Source organism: Arvicanthis niloticus, chromosome 26 (assembly GCF_011762505.2).
Source record: "Arvicanthis niloticus isolate mArvNil1 chromosome 26, mArvNil1.pat.X, whole genome shotgun sequence".
In the NCBI taxonomy this organism is placed as follows: domain Eukaryota; kingdom Metazoa; phylum Chordata; class Mammalia; order Rodentia; family Muridae; genus Arvicanthis; species Arvicanthis niloticus.
Window position 1 is genome coordinate 1,428,941 of NC_133434.1, and position 16,278 is coordinate 1,445,218.

Here is a 16,278-nt window from a genome sequence, read left to right on the forward strand (position 1 = left end):
CTGTAAGACAGTGCTGTTGTCCCTCGGGGCTGATTGATTAGATGTTCCTTCCTCCCAAATCATTTTCAGTGGGTTGTTTGTTTATCTCTGATCCTAGCAACCGCCTACCGTTGTTCTGCTACAAATGTGTTCCCTAATGCTAGGCTGCAGAGGTCAGCAGGCTCACTTCTTTCTTGGTTTAACTTCTTGTACACGTCAATTTTGGGTATCTCCCTAGCAGGTCACCGGTATCTTCTGGGTCAGCCAGCAGATTCAAGTTTTCCTTGACCACACCTTCCCTTTTGTCCTTAAAATTGAGTGGCACAGCAGGCGCAGATCCCCCCCCCGCCCCCCCAACCAAGCAACCAAGGCATCAGTAGGTCAATGTCAAGAGCAGGAGACTAACACAAGGCACCCTGCTTATCCTCTGTCCAAAACTTAGAAGAGTAGTGGATAAAGCAACCTTCAACACTTTTGGAAGAGATGGACACTCCTAGGAGACAGGGAAGGTTCTCCTCTGTGTGATTCTACACTGGAACCTGGGGTGTTTGGAAAGGAACATCACCCCTCATCATCTGTCAGTGGTTGCTCCCAGAGCCTGCAGGCTCTAATCCAGTCTGCTGGCCAGGAGTTACCCCCCCACCCCTTTTACTGCTGAGTGGAATGAGTTTGAGGGACTCACCAGAGTTCCCATAAAGCTGCAAATGTGAGAGGCAGAGTAAGATGAGGCCAACAGCCTTCAAACGCCCTATGTCATTGCTAGGAGTTCTATCCCTGGCTCCTACAAAGCAGTGTGCAGGTGGAGAGGTTGGAAGCCTCTCTCTATCCCAGGTGGGGCTGTTTTGTCTAACCCTGTAATTAACCCTAGTGATTTTTCTCCCAGATGCTTTCAGTTTCTGCCTATCTCCCTTCTCCCAGTGCATTCCCTACACAGCTGCCAAGGCCCTACTAGTAAACCTCTTTCTGCCTCCCTGTGCTTAATGTTCATCCATCTCCCTCTACTCTGTATTAACATCTGCATCCTCCCTTCACTACATTACTGCCTTTAAAGAGTCTCTCCTTGTTCCTCTTTCACCCATGTTGTACCATCAGCCATGGGCTTAATAAGGCCATGTTATGCTAAGATCTCTCCCTTTACCTACTGTGTCCCTTGTGACATGGCATTGAGTTGCGCTTGGTCATTCATATTTGACAGTCTGGCCAGATGCCGTCTTAAACTCAGTGAGAGATGGTCCTTCAGTTTTTGCTAGAATGTTTGAAGAGATGGCGTGCCTGGTATGACTAACGGGCACTAATGGGCTCTCAGCAGCTCCCTGCAGTGGGTTGTTTGCTAGCCTGCTTCTCCCAGGCCTTAGAGAAGGCTTGCACCTGGATTAGTCTCAGAGGGGAGACAGAGCTTAATTGTCTTCAGTGTTCTAAGACACTCAGAAGCTACTTAGATGAGACAGTGCCTGTGGTATGTAGTAATTGAGGACACACAAGTGAATGCAAACAGCTCCGTACATAAAAGGTTGGGCACAAAATGAAATAAAACAGATGACAAACGATTGCTCTGGGGGAAGTATTTCTGTGCTCTCTACCGAAGCTTTGAGAGTCAGTTTTCTTCAGGTATGTGGCACCAGACAGGCTGCCATGCTTCAGTGCATGGTCTTACACTCAGGCAGCACTAACTGAATTTAATGACACAGAGCTGACAGGAAACAGAATGGTGACCCAAGACACGTGGGGGGGGGGTGGCAGAGAAAGGGGTAGATATGACAAAACTACGTCATATATGAATGAAATTCTAAAAAAAATATAGAATGTATTTTTAAAAGAAATGGAGAAAGAAAACCCAACCAAGCCAAGTATTTTTCAAATCACCTTCTCGGTGCTTGAGTGCCCACCCTCACCTTTGCAACCTACAGCGTGTTTTCACATGTGCTGCCTCACTTGTCTCCCACAAAACAGAGAGAGGGATGGGCAAGGCTCATTGCAGCAGCTGTCTCTGATTTAGTACTTGAAAGACGTGAGCATGTTAATTGGCTTTATTCTTTCCCATTTTACAGAACTGGAAACTGAGGCAATGAGAGCATTGATTTCAGACAATACAGTATTCCAGATGACAACACCTGGATTTGAGTGCAGGCTTCCCGACCCCTATAACCTTGCCCTCGACTCATGCGTGTGATTCCATTGTGTTCCGTTAACTGGGTGCTTTGTCGAAAACTCCCTCATGCTGCCTGCAGGAAGCCCTCCTTGTTCATGGGAAGGACTAGGAATAGAGGTTAGTTCCTGGACTCAAAGGCAGGGAGACAGAGAGTTGTCCTCACAGCAAGCCCATGGCTGCTTCCTCTGCTGCTTGCTAGGCTGCCACAGAAGTTTACCTCTTCCAAGACAATATTTCATTTGTGGACTAGGCAATGGCAGTCCTACATGATAGCTATCATAGGCTCCAGTAAGCCAGTATAGATAAGAAACACTCATGGCAAAGCTCCCTTCTTTTTCAGTCTCTCCTCTATTGTTCTTGGGTGCGGGAAGCACTGACTGTCTGGGCACAGGATTTGTTATACGTAGGAACTCAGAAAATAGATGTTTCAGAGGATGAGGAGAGACTCTCTAGCTTCTTGACCTCTTCCCCTCAGGCCTAAATCTTGAAGACCCTGGACCGGTCCTTTTTGGAACAGATAGGGCTGGACAGAGAGATCTCTTGATGTCTACCACATAATAAAGAAGCAACTCTATGAGACACCCACATTATTTTCTCTGGTGCTGTTACACCCCACTTGTATTAAAGCTGCAGACTGCTTTCAGCCCAAGCCACTGGGGACCCAAGTCTGGAAGCAAGGGCAGCAGAGGCGTGTCAGTCAATAGGATGTACTGTCAGTAGCATATGTTGGTGGGAATGTCCCCAGTGCAGAGAAGAACCAACAAAGACACATGTGGAGGTCCTTTCTTCTTGCTCGAGTTCTAGCGACAACAAACCACTATGTCCCATGATGTGTCGAAGGTGTTCTTGAGTGCTGAGATCTCGGGCTAAGGAAGGAGACAGATACCCGGGTACAAAGGAGGAAGCTGTGGTGAAATATTTGCCCTCTTTGAGGTATACTTTCCTGAATTTTCTCATATAATTCTTCTAATAACCTATACAAGGTAGATGCTGTATGACCTTGTCCCATATTCAGGGGAACCTGAGTTTGCAGAAGTCAGTGGACACTCCCCAGGGACCAAATAGTATGTAGCCGAGCCAGGATCCAAAGCCAGGTGTGAAGGACTTACCTACACATGCTGTCTGCACAACTGTGCCAGCTGCCTGGGGTGTCATGGCCTCCTGTGACTCTTTGTTCTTCTTTGGGAGAAGGGAGGCAATGTTTATTTTGCTGGCTCAGATAATGAGATCTTTATCTTCCTCAGAAAACGGTGTATTAAATCCCTAATTGCGCATGGCATTGAGCATGGCATGGAATTATTTTGTATACAGAAATAATTAAGCTAAGCATACAGACAGGGTCTCTGCCCTCTGGGAACATGATAGCCGTAGCACACTGAAGGCTGACCCAAGCAATACATCCACAAAGCCAGAGTCTTGGCACCATTTTCCCAAGGCTGTCACAGCCACAGACTGGGTCCTTTACTAGCAATGACATGGCCTGGGTCTGCTGGAGTACTAGTGTCTTTCAAATCCATTTCCCACTTCTAGGAAGGTGTCTAAGGTGGTCAGGCTTGGGGTATGCACAGTCTACAAACAGATAATGCATTGGAAGGCTTCTCATGAACCTGTGTGATCATCACAAGTACTTTAGCTCTCCAGGCTTTAGAATGGACTGATAGCATCGCAATTCTCAGGGGATTACCTAATTTGTTTGGTAAAGGTATGTATGGACTATACATAGCACAGTGACCAGCAGGTGATAAGGTCTCTATAATTAATGGCTATTATAGCTGATAATTAGAAAGCCTGTTTCCCCTGTACTCCCTCCACCCCCAAATGAATGTAGGGACTTTACTTGAGTCATATTGAGAAGAGGACTTTTGACTGCACACAGCAGAGGTGTTTTATTGACTCCCCATACTGTGGCTATTTGAAGGATCAGACATCTGTGCTTCTAATGTGTTACTGTGCCCAAGATGTCAGGGGCTTGGCCTTGGTGAAGCAAAACATCAAGTGTCTGTCTGTTGGTTCTTTATCCTTAATTCTTCATTCCAGACTCTAGAATCTAGAGAGATTTGAACCTCTCTTCAGAAAAAAGGGCTTGAGGGGGGTAATGAAACACAGCTTATATTTCAGAGTAGTAGGAATGAAATTAGTCTGGCTGCTTGGGGGTACCGGTGACTCTGGCTCCCCAGTCCACACCAGAGGCTGATGTAACTGCTGCCCTTCCAAAACTCACCTGAAGAATAAAAGGACTTGAAGTACTTGTGTTGTGAGGCAGGGCTGTGTTGTAAGCGGAAGATTCCAGAATATCCTTTTCCGTCTTGGTTAACTCACTAGATTGCTTACCTTCTTTTCAGAGCCCAGAGTAGCCAGGGGACTTCAGGAACCCAAGGACACATACTTCAGAAAATCTCTTTGTGTTTCTCCTTGGCAGAAGCCCTGCGTGCGCAGCATAGATTGTGTGCTTAATGGCCTATCAGGAAGGAAAACAAGCAGGGAAACTGGGGAGAAAAAGAGTAAACTAATAATAAACCAAACCCAAACATTGCGGCCCTCCCTCCCCTCCGCCCATCCCTCACTTATTTCGCTGTCTTTGCAGCCAATTCCCCTCCCAGGCAAATAATATTTATTCCAAGAGGTTCTGACACACCAGTTCAGAACAAGACAATGCTTGATTGTTTCTTCCTTCCCCCTGCGGCAAGCGATGGGCTGGAGCAGCGCAAGCGTGGAAAGGGAAAGGTACTTGCTGCTATTCTCATGGGACCCAGCTCCGGTGCTGTCAAAACAAGCCCGAGAGACTCACGCGGGGGAGGGTGGCGGGGCCAAAGATTAGCACAGCTACTGCCGGACCTGCTCAGAAAGTTTCACTCTTTTAGCTAAAGTTCCTGGCAGCTGTGGCCACTTAAACGGCTTTTGCTTCCATTAGACGGGAGAGTCATTAAGTCAGGGAGCTTAATGCAAGCTCTAAAGGGCCCAGGAGTCATTGCTCAGCGAAAAGTGCCAGTTCATTGTGTGGTAGATAAAACACCTGGAGACTGAAATCAGAGGTGAATTTCTCCAGCTTAGGAGTTGAGGACTGACCCCTTGGTGACCTTGTGTAGAGAAACAGCTTTTGTGTAAATCAAAGACTTCAGCCCTCCTGACACAGGAAGACCATGGGGAAAGTGTACTTAGATAGGGACATGGGGGCTAGCTCCAAGCCTTCTCAGCGGGTGTTCAGTCTATGCAGGCTGAAGAGCCCAGAAGAATCTTAACCCAGGGCTGATCAGCCAGATACATGCCTGAACTGAGAATTAGTGTTGTCTCAGTTAGAGTTTCTTCTTCCTGGATCAGGTGATCACCATCTTAAACTGGGGCCAGCACAGGCTGGCCTCCAAGGGACTCTGTCCCACTTTTCCAACAATGCTTTCCATTGGATATGTGGGCCCACTTCAACAGATAATAACATCCAGGCAGGAGTGATCCAGCCAGTTCTGTCTGTTCATGATCGCTCATTAGAGCAAAAGGACCACTTTCTTTCTGGACAGTACCCCATGAGCCTGCGACAGTTTTTGTTTATACTTTTAAAACCTGGGCAAGCTGAGAGGGTATTTTTACCCTCACTTTACAGATGGAGAAATTGAGCTTCGGGAAGGTTCAGCGGTATCTAAATAGCATCTCGAAGCCTAGCATTTTTTGCTTCCTGTCTGTCACTCTTCTTGGGCTGGTCCTGTACACTCTGTCATAGGCAGCTGTAGAAGACAAGGGTGCAACTGGTCTCTGATCAGCCCAGCCTTTCCGCTTGTCAGGCTTCATCTTACCAGAGGCTGATACTGAAGGATGGATATGAGAAAGAAGAAGCTTTTCTCTCTACCTTAGAGTGAGGCCAGGAGGAACTTAGGAGATGAAAAGTTCCTGGGCAGTTGCAATTTTCGTTTGAAGCACACTCCTTCACAAGGGCCATCTCAGCAGCACTTTTACTGTGTCCTGGGGATGCACAAGAGAGACCAAATGCACATGGTTGCACCTGCACAGAACCACAAGCGTAAATGCTTTAGGACTCGGAGGTGGGACATTTGCCAAAGAAGACCTCAGAAACACAGAGCTTCCTGAAATACCAGTGGGCAAGGGGACCAGACTCATTGCTGCCTGGTGTTGAGCCAGAATCTGGGAAGTGTCACCTCTCACAAGAATTATGTCAGGATCGATGACAGGACCAAATAAGTCTGACCCTAGCTGGACGACCTGACGTAACTAGTAGTCTGGTTTATCCCATGTGGGATTACTCAGACTGTAAAAGTTCTATTTATTTGTTAAGGGAGGGGCAGATCCATATCCATGTCTGTTGACACCTGGACCGCAGGGAAAAGAGCTGCACCTCCTTGCCCATCCCAATGCCCTGGCTGAGACACTCCCTGCCCAGCCGATGTGGCTGATGGGAAGAACACCTGGTGGGTGAGGGTTGGGAGAGCTTCCCATTGGCAGCAGCTCCTCTGCCGAGAGCCATGACCATCACTCAATAGAAGGCCAAAAGCCTAAGAGCACAGTTCCCAACATGTTCACCTTAGACGCTTGCCCCAAGTAGGCCGGGCTGTGACAGCTCAGTCAGATTCCTTGCTCCCAGCAAATAAATGCCTCTTGAAGAATCTCTTGTTTTTTTCCAGACATTTCTTTTTTTACGGCTGTGTTAATTTTGGTTCTAAGATCAAGTGAGCAAAAGATTCCAATTTTAAGTCTTTGGTGACAGGTCTGCATGGGAACCATTATCACACTTTCTCCATGGCGTCTGGAGGCTGTATCAGGGTTGAGGGCAGGAAACCTGAGAGGGGGAGTGACTTTGTGTTTAAAGGTGTGATAACTCTACTTCAAGTTTGTGGGAAAGTGGGGTGCGGGGGGGGGGGATGTCGAGGTTAAGATATGAGGGCTCCATCTTGCTTTGTCATGAACCAACCTCTTGACCTAGGAACTCAATTTTGTCTTTATAGATCTCCACTTTCTCATCTTAAAAAGGGGAAACCCAATGGTTCTTAGAAATTACTTACACTTGGCAATTTCTTATGTGTATTCAGTCTACCCTGATCACTCCCAACTAATCTCAATACTACTCTTCTTTACTTTCAAAAGCAGAGAAGAAAAACCAGCACATTTCATGGAGAACAAAATACTTCCAGTTGTTTTTCTTTTTTTGGTTTGTGTGTGTGTATGTTTGTAGCATCCTTACCTGCTACAGTTTCCATACAAACTTGCCACATGGCCCTTGCTCTTCTCAGAGTCACACTGAAGGTGTCATCCAATGGCCATAATAGGGCTGGGAGATCTGGGTCTCAAGTCTGGTCTCAGGAATTGACTTGCTGGGTGGATACAGTAAAGACTTGGCTTCTCTGAGTCTCATACACCCAATGGGGTAAATATTCCACCCTGGGAATGCACCATGAGATGCTTCAGTGAATAAAGGGAAGAAAAGCACGAAGTAGTCTCACAGTGAAGGTTGTGTGTCTAAATCCCTGGGTCTTTGGAAGCCAGTGGCCCTTTACTAATGGGCTGCACCCAACGGAATTGTGGTGGTTTTCCAGTTTACATAGAGGCAGGGCCTCTTGGCAGATGCTGATGACTTACTCACAGGCATTGTGACCTTGGATCAAGACGTTCTTCTTTTTGGATTAGTTTTGAGCCGGGTTTTAAAGCAGCTGGCTGGGATGGAGACATGTTTTGCAATGTGCTTCAGCAAGGTTTTTTTTTTTTTTTTTTTACAACCTCAGTCATCAGGCCTTGGGGACTCTGCTAGGATCCTGAGCTGCAGGCTGCTGAGTCACAAAGGTAGAAGCCCGTTAGCTGCCAAAGATGGCTTTCCTGGCCCTGCCTTTCCGGTGTGATAAACCTCAGAGGATTAATCTGAGAGCCCCTCCTTCATCCTCCATCCCCACTCTCTCCCTTTTCTCTACCCCTCCCTTACCTGGGAGTTTTTCCTCTTCAGGTGGGAGCTCTTGAGTGAAAGGGAAGGACCTGGCATGAGACATTTAAGCCTCCAAGGCTTCCCCCCCACCCCCCGCCCCCAGAACAATGGTTCTCAATCTTTCCAATACTATGACACTTTAATCCAGTTTTTCTTATTGTGGTGATTTCCAACCATAAAATTATCTCATTCCCACTTTGTAACTGTAATTTTGCTGCTGTTATGAATCACAATATAAATATCTGATATGCAGGATATCTGATATGTGATCCCAAAGGGGTCATGACCCAGAGGTCTCCAACTACTGCCCTAAAACAAATGCAAAACATATGCAAATGGGCATAGGAATTAATAGAGAGGACCCTCCAGAACTGTCAGAGCTTCTTGTACATTTCTGAATCTGCCATATTCTCTTAGGCTTCTATGGCTTTGAGTTACTGTTTCCTCTGGTCGGTCAGAATAATCTCACCTAACTACCAATCCTGTAATAACTATCTGCCTATAAGCTATGTCCACTGATGAAATAGTGGCATGAATGTTAGGGGAGTAACCAACCCATTTTTAAAAACTGTATTGAAGACTTACTCAGAGAAGTGGAACCCATACCTGATACTATTAATGAGGCCAATAGGCTGAGACTAGATAAGTCATGGGCTCAGGGGAAAACTTACTACTATTATGCTTCTAAACAAACATATCAATAAAACAACTAATAACCCATTTCTATACCCATTGATCTGTGAGTCACTTAACCCTCAGCAGAAAACCTTCTTCTTGAAGTAGATGGTAACTAACACAGTGACCTACAACTAAACCACATGCAGAGAGCGAGAGACTTTTGAGTGCTCAGTACCGAATGACATGACTTTCTCATATGCTTCCTCTCAAGACTCAGGGATCTAGGCAGAAGAGGGAGCAGAAATCTTGTGGGAGCGAGAGGTGGTATACAAGTTTATTTTCCAGAAACAACAGGGAAGGTGCACATAGGAACTCTCAGAGACTCTAACAGTGTATATAGCATAAGATTTGCACAGACTCACACCAGTCAAAAAATCCCAGTGTGGAGAAGGGAAGTGGACAGGAAGTCCTACCCAAAGCCAATAAGCTCTTTGTAAATGATAGCTTCCAGGAGAGGGGCAATCAGTTTTCTTCAATGGGCTGGCATTGAGTCACACTCCAGTGAAGACCCCATGCCCAGGGGGGAGTAGATAGTCAACACAAAATAGACTCCATGATTTTTAGTGATATTTTCCTTTCTCTTTTCTCCCACTCCATCTCTCTTTAAGAGAGAGAAATAACATGAAGTTGGGTAGTTAGGGAGGGGGAAGGACCTGGGAGGAGTTAGGAGAGAGGAAAAAAAATAGGATAAAGAAATATTGTATTATGCTTTCAAAGAGTAAATAAAAAAAAACTTAAAGAAAATAATCTTTCATCATCACATAACTTGTTAGTTTTTATCTCTTCTTTAAGAATCAACTCATTATTGGTTACTCTTCTCATTACTGTGATAAACTATCACAGGGAAGGGTTTGTTTTGGTTCATTCTGAGGGCACAGTCTATCATGGAAGGGAAGTCATGCAGCGAGAAACCGAAGCAGTTGGTCATCTTGCATTATCATCAGAGAACAGAAAGAGATGAATATTATTCTCTCTCTCTCTCTCTCTCTCTCTCTCTCTCTCTCTCTCTAAAACCCAGGACTCCCATGGAATGGTGCCACCCACATTCACAGGCAGTTTTCCTTTATACAGAAGTGTGTTTCCTTGGTGATTCTAAGTTTAGTCCACATGACAGCAAAGACAACCTCTTTCAGGAAATGAGGCATTTACTCACTATTAAGGAAACATCTACTTCACAATAGGCATAATTCTAGTTGGTAAACAAAACAACACAAAGTCACAGCTTCCAAAGAGATTATTAAAGCTGGGTAGACAGAATACAAAAATACATAAATGTGTATGACTTTACATGATACATGCAATGACAAAAATAAATCCAAGACAACAGAGAGTGAAAGGTAGAGTTTGGATCAAGGAAGACCCAATAGTAACATCCAAACAGAGACCTGAATAAAGTTAGAGGTTAAGTCACCTGGATAGCTAAGCACTTTGGGTAGAAATGGATTTGATGTATTTAGAACAATCAAGGAGATGACCAGAGGTGAAGGTGAACAAGTTAAAAAAAAATCTTGGCAGTGACAGGGTCAAGATTACACAGGGCTTCATGGGCTCCTATAAGGACTGGGACTTTCACTCTGGGAAGCCAAACAGAGGAGTAACATACCTAGACTCCAGTTTCAATGCCATCACTGTTGTTGCTATATAAAGAAAAGTCTGTAGTATGTAAGAATGGAGGCGAGAGGTTGGTGAAGAGGCAACTTCCTTCAGACAGACAGACAGACAGACAGACAGACTAAAGAACATGGCATCTTGAACTAGGGCAGGAGCTTAGAGATGAAGAGTTGTCAAATGTGTAAGTAGTGATGACCTATTTAAGGCTAAGCACTCCCAATCACTTATTCTCAGTTCTTTAACTATTTATCAATCTCTTCATTAACTATTACCCAATCCTAAAAGAAGTTTCTTTGGTCAGGATGGAAAGGACCACAAATACACAAATGTAAACACAAATCTTTAGAAAGCCATCTGACAATATGACCATTTAACAAACCACAATATTATGTGTCCCACTTCTCTAGATATGGGCTTTTGACCAGGTTTACTGGATCAGGTATGGACTACCTCCTGTGGAAGAAGCCTAAGATTCAGTCAGAAAGCAAATGGTCACCTTCACAACCAACTTTCCACTATTGTGTCTGCAGGCATATCCTGGTAAATATCATAACATCCAGGGATCATATCTAGATTAAATTTTTTTTTCTCCAAATGCCTGCATGGCATATTTCTTCCCCAACTCAAGGCTCTAGGAACATCTTGGGCATGGAAAAAATGGAAGAGACAGAGGACAGAGAAGATACCCGTGAAGTGCTAACTTCTGGACATGACATGCCATGGTACACATGAACTCATAACATCTCTGGTTGTCCACACAAGACACTCACAAAATGGAGCCACTCAAAATCTCATCAGGGATGGGGGGAGGGAATCCTGAGGCCCTGCTCCTAGAGCTAATGGCAGTTGATGGCTGCCGAGGGGAAGTCAATCTTCTTTATGGGTATGGCTGCTGATAGGTTGCCTGTGCTACAGTGAATAGCCCCACACTCATCTGCACATGGAGAGCGTAAATTGAACTTAGTGGTCTTTGTTTTAAGGACATGAAGTTGGGAGGAAGGTTTGTTTGAGGATCCTTGTGAGAGCTGGAGGTCGTAGGGGATGGATATGATCAGAATATGTATGGAATCTTCAAGGAATAAATAAAATATCATTTTCAAAATTTTCACAGTGTTTGCAATTAGAGCTAACAAGACCTCCTAAGAGCTATAAGGGAAATGGCGGCAACGAAGACCTGAGTTAACTGAGGTAAGGAAGGTGGAGTACAGCAGATTCTGGGCTTGGGAAGACCATGAATTGTGGTTTGGACAGGCTAGGTGAATCTCTAGAGTGAGGCCGTAAGAAAGGCAGGCTGGCCCTCAGGGTCAGACCTGGAGAGCTGATAAGGGGCTTTTGGCATGCCGGGTGTCTTCAAATAAGAAGGAGTATACAAGACAGTCTAGAGAACAAGATTGTCTCAGAGACAGAGCCTGGAAGATCTTCAGCACTTAGAGATCAAGGGCATTGGGCTGCTGCTGAGGAGACAGAGGGATCAGCAGATGGGGTATAGGGGGTGCTTTTGGAGTCAACTGAAGACAACGACCCTCTAAGAGCACAACAGACTATCATATGTGGCTCATGGCAGGAAGGTGAGATGGTTTTGTGAATAAATGTACCTGAAACTCACAGGGGAAAGAAATAACCAACTTCTGCATGTTGGTTTCTGATCTCCACACATGCGCCCCTTCTCACATACGTATGCACTAGATAAATGTAATAAAAACATTTTTTAAACTGTAACCTATAGTGCTACCTGTATGTATGTTTTCAGGGCTGATTGTTTGGCACTGGGCAACTGATTGGTTGCTCTTTCCTTCAGAAGGTCATCTCTCCCATTCCTAGATTTCCTCGGTTGCCAATATTTCTTTGTATAGGGTTGTGGCCTTGTGGGAAGGCACATGTTATATTTAGGAATATTAGTATTCCTAAATATAAATACACACACACACACACATGTAATAACTTTTTTTTAAAGAGGCCTGAATTTGAAATGGATTGTGGAAGGATATATGGAAGAGTTTAGAGGGAGAAAGGGGAAGGAAGAAATGTTGTAATTATATAATCAATGTAGTTAATAATTGTATAATCTCAAAAAGTGTGGCCTGCAGGCCAAAGACAGAACAGTTCACTGAATATAGATACTCAGAAGTTACCTGATGACCTCACCAAGTTTCAGAGGTTCAAGATTTATATTACAATGCTTCTGAGGATTTTTTTTCTAGAAAGGTGATTAGAGATATGGGTCACTTGATGGAGGAAAATGTGGCCAAAATCATTTTTTTTTTTTTAAAGAAATTCCGCTGGGCTTGGTATAACACATCATTAATCTAGGACTTGGGAGGCAGGGGCAGGGAGATCTCTGAATTCAAGGCCAGCCTGGTCTACAGAGCAAGTTTTAGGATAGCCAGGACTACAAAGAGAAACCCTGTTTTGAAAAACAAACAAACAAACAAACAAACAAACAAATCATTTCTTAAGAAATTCCACGAGCTGCGGAGTCCACTGTCACATGTTTTAAGAGATTAGTATGGGTCAGAGGAGAAGGATAGGAAATAGGTTGTTTCCATCTTTTCCCATCATGCCTTGCCCCACACATTCCAGTCAGCCTTCTTTTGTCACTCAGGTGTAAGAGATGTGGTTACATTTACTTGTTTTGTTATCTGCTGCAGACCGTCTATCCTTCCAGTACTTAAAAGATCAAGGAAGCGACATACCATACGTCCATCTAGTGTGCCGTGTCAGTCTTTCTAGAAGACATTGGACTATTGTAAATCACCAGTAAAGCCCAATTCATGGGTCATAATGTGGACTTCTAAAAATTATATGGTGAAGTGTCATCATGTTCGAGGCAGGCACAATCAAGATCCTATATTTCCAATAATAAACCAGTAAGGCCTTAGCATCAGGAGCTATGTGCAGTCTTTAAGTTTCTGGAGACTAATTCCAAGCTATTGGGTTCCCGTAAAGATTTCAGTAATGTCTCTTTTAACACTCTTTTAACTATGATTCAGCATATCATGGAAAACTTAGATCCTGCTACAGGGGAAATAAGAGTTCCGCATCTGACACGTATAATGAGTGAGAACCTAGTCAAAGGTGGCCATGGGTTATTAACTTCAGATGAGTTCTAACCAAGCATAGTAGTAACCAACAACCTTAGTGCAAGAAATGACATCATTAAAATGGGAAGCCTAGCTCAGGGCAGGGCGAGGGTGGTTAGGGATGGTGTTCTCCCGGTGAATGCACATTTTGTTTCCCTTTGGATCCGTTCAAGTGGGTAGACATCATGTTCCCTTTTCCATCTTAGGAGTGTTGTAAAAAGGACAGTGAGTGTGAAGATCAGTCAGATCTATATTACAACTCCTACTTTGCTATTTGAAGGCTCTGAGCAAGTTACTTCTGCTCGCTGCTTTAGCGTACAAAATGGGAGTGGTAGCCCCTAGCTTCAAAGGGTTATTGCAGTTAGCGTGGAATTCAATTTAGACACGAATGTGAATGACCTGCCAGAAAACAACTCATGACAGCAATTAGAAGAATTAACAGGACTATAGTGACAGAAAGAGTGTTAGGTCTGGTAGTGATGGGTTTCTGTTCCAAGGGATGGGACATGAGGGACTCTCCTCCATAGCAGTGGTATCTGCAGTTAGAAGCAGGATGTTGGTGATCCCTGTCACTCATCTACATTGGACTGATGGCATTCATTCATTCATTCATTCATTCAGTAAATTTACAGGAAGGCTTGGAAGTTCCAGGCTACAAGAATCCTGCTCTTATGGTGCCTATGTTCTAGTGAGTTGTAAAAACAACCTGGGTTGTGGCAGACATAGCACAGCTCTTCTGCAGTGTACAGTCTCAATGCTTTAAGCTGCCATACAAACACCAGCCCATCCTGCTTCAAGTAAGAATAAACAGAGGCAACATGTAGTCCCCCATAGACACGGATCAGCCACCAGAGATTTTTGTATTACTACTGTCAAACACTAGCTAGCTTAAAAGAATACTGCTCCCGAAGCTAACTATGTTTCCCTCCTTCCTCTGGGAGGGGATGTTTCTTTCTTAAGTAGGTTAAGAAGTACTACCTCTCTTCCCTGCATTTTAATTCAGAGAAGGCTGGGAACCACTGCATCCTTTGTTATAAATGTGCAACCTTGGAACAAAAGTTCCACTGGACTCTAGGCCTAGCTTTGTCTTTCCACTTAGATGGATAGAGGAAGCCTAGCATCTCAGCATCCTGAAATGGGTGTAAGGCAGCCAGGCGACAAGGACAAAAATGGAAACTTGGGCTCCTTTTGAAGTTCCTGCTCCTGGAACTAGGTCACAGAGCTATTTAATAACAAGCCCTGTACTTGCAGGGAGCACCAGCCAGGTGTTTCTTCCTTCGGGTCTCGAGTGTGAGTGTTCATCCCCTGGCTGTCAGTGAGAGCAGGCTACAAATGCTGGTCTTGTCATGCACGGACAGTGATGGGCTGGCACAAACCAGTTTGGCATTAATATGAACCCTTCACCTAAAACTCAACTCAACCCCAGGGATTTCTGAGCTGTCGAAGAAAGCGCACGATGCTTTCCTTGCTCAATCAGGCCCCAGTAAGCTCCCTTGAGGCTAACTCAGGAAGAAAGGGCCAGTCACTTAAGTCTCTCTGTGGCAACAGACGCATTTCCCAGAGCAACAACTCATCCTCTAAATAAATGTACAGACAAGGGTAAAAGTTTCTCTGCTTTGTAAAACCGTAATCCCGCCAATTTAGACATTCTACCATCTCCAAAGAAGACCTGGGGATTTGCATGCATGTGTTAAACTAAATCAAACCATTTCTTTGTTTACTACCTGTCATTTATTTCCAGTGTGCATTGGGAGCTGCCCTGATGTTCAGAGTAAGTCTGTCCCACCGGCCACGAAGGAGCAACCTCATTTCTTTCTCCTGACACTCACGGCTGTTGGAGCAGGCAGGTGCGCCTTTAGCTGAACACTAATAATTAAAGACTTAGTGAGTTCTTCATGTTTTACTAACTCTTAAGTCAACAGTTTGCTACTCATTCCCTGGCACATCTTCTCTGAAGGGGTAATTGCTCTCCCCACAGGTTTTTTTTTTTTTTTTTAAAGAAATAAATTATTCAATATTGAACAACTTTAGCAAGCCAAAGAATTCATCAAGCCTTCAACCCCACTTGATTCTAAAGGAAATTGCAAATTAGCCTCCTTAGAATAACAAAAAAGATGTTATGCAAAACTAAGATAATAATTATCCTCAATCTAAAAAGGTTTTTTTGGGGGGGTGGGGTGAGAGAGGTAGCCTCTTCTTACACATGGGAGCATTACTGAGTAATGACCAAGATGCTGGGCTCCGAATCAGACAGACCCTGAGTGTGGGTTCTGTTCGTTATTATGGTTTAGCTTGTTACATTGGTTTTGTGAGTTTTTTTTTTTTTTTTCATTCTTGTTTTAAAATTTCTTTAGATGGAGTCTAAAACAACCAGTTTCATTATAAAAATTTCATACACATATATCACTGTACTTCATTTGACAACCACCCCACTTGGCAGTGTGCTCCCTCCCTCTAAATAGTCCTTTCTAATTTTGAGTCAGTCAGTCAGTCAGACAGACAGACAGACAGATAACCTAGACATGTTTATATCTAGAGCCCACATGAGAGAAAACATTTTGTCTTTCTTCCCTTTCTACTTTCATGTCATATATATGTATATGTACATGTATGTCATATATATGTGTGTGTGTTACACATATAAGAGAAAACATATGATATTTGATTTTTGTGCCTTATTTTCTTTACTATGATAATTTTCAGTTTGATCCATTTTTCTAGCAAATAGCATGATTTTATTTCTCTTTCTGCCCGAATAAAACTCAATCGTGTCTATAGATCACATTTTGCTTATAAAAATCATCTAACTATGAACACCTAGGCTGGTTTCATATCCAAGCCATTGTGAATACTGTAGTGGTAAA

At 44.0% G+C, this 16,278-nt stretch overlaps 1 long non-coding RNA gene across 1 annotated transcript; it reads right to left on the reverse strand.

Moving 5' to 3' along the window:
• Positions 1 to 1,977: 1,977 nt before the first annotated feature.
• LOC143438770 (uncharacterized) lies at positions 1,978 to 5,080 on the reverse strand. Its single transcript, XR_013107409.1, has 3 exons — positions 4,460 to 5,080; positions 3,238 to 3,307; positions 1,978 to 2,994 (listed from the first exon to the last, which is right to left on the reverse strand). It is a non-coding gene; the product is annotated as an uncharacterized LOC143438770 (long non-coding RNA).
• Positions 5,081 to 16,278: the final 11,198 nt, after the last annotated feature.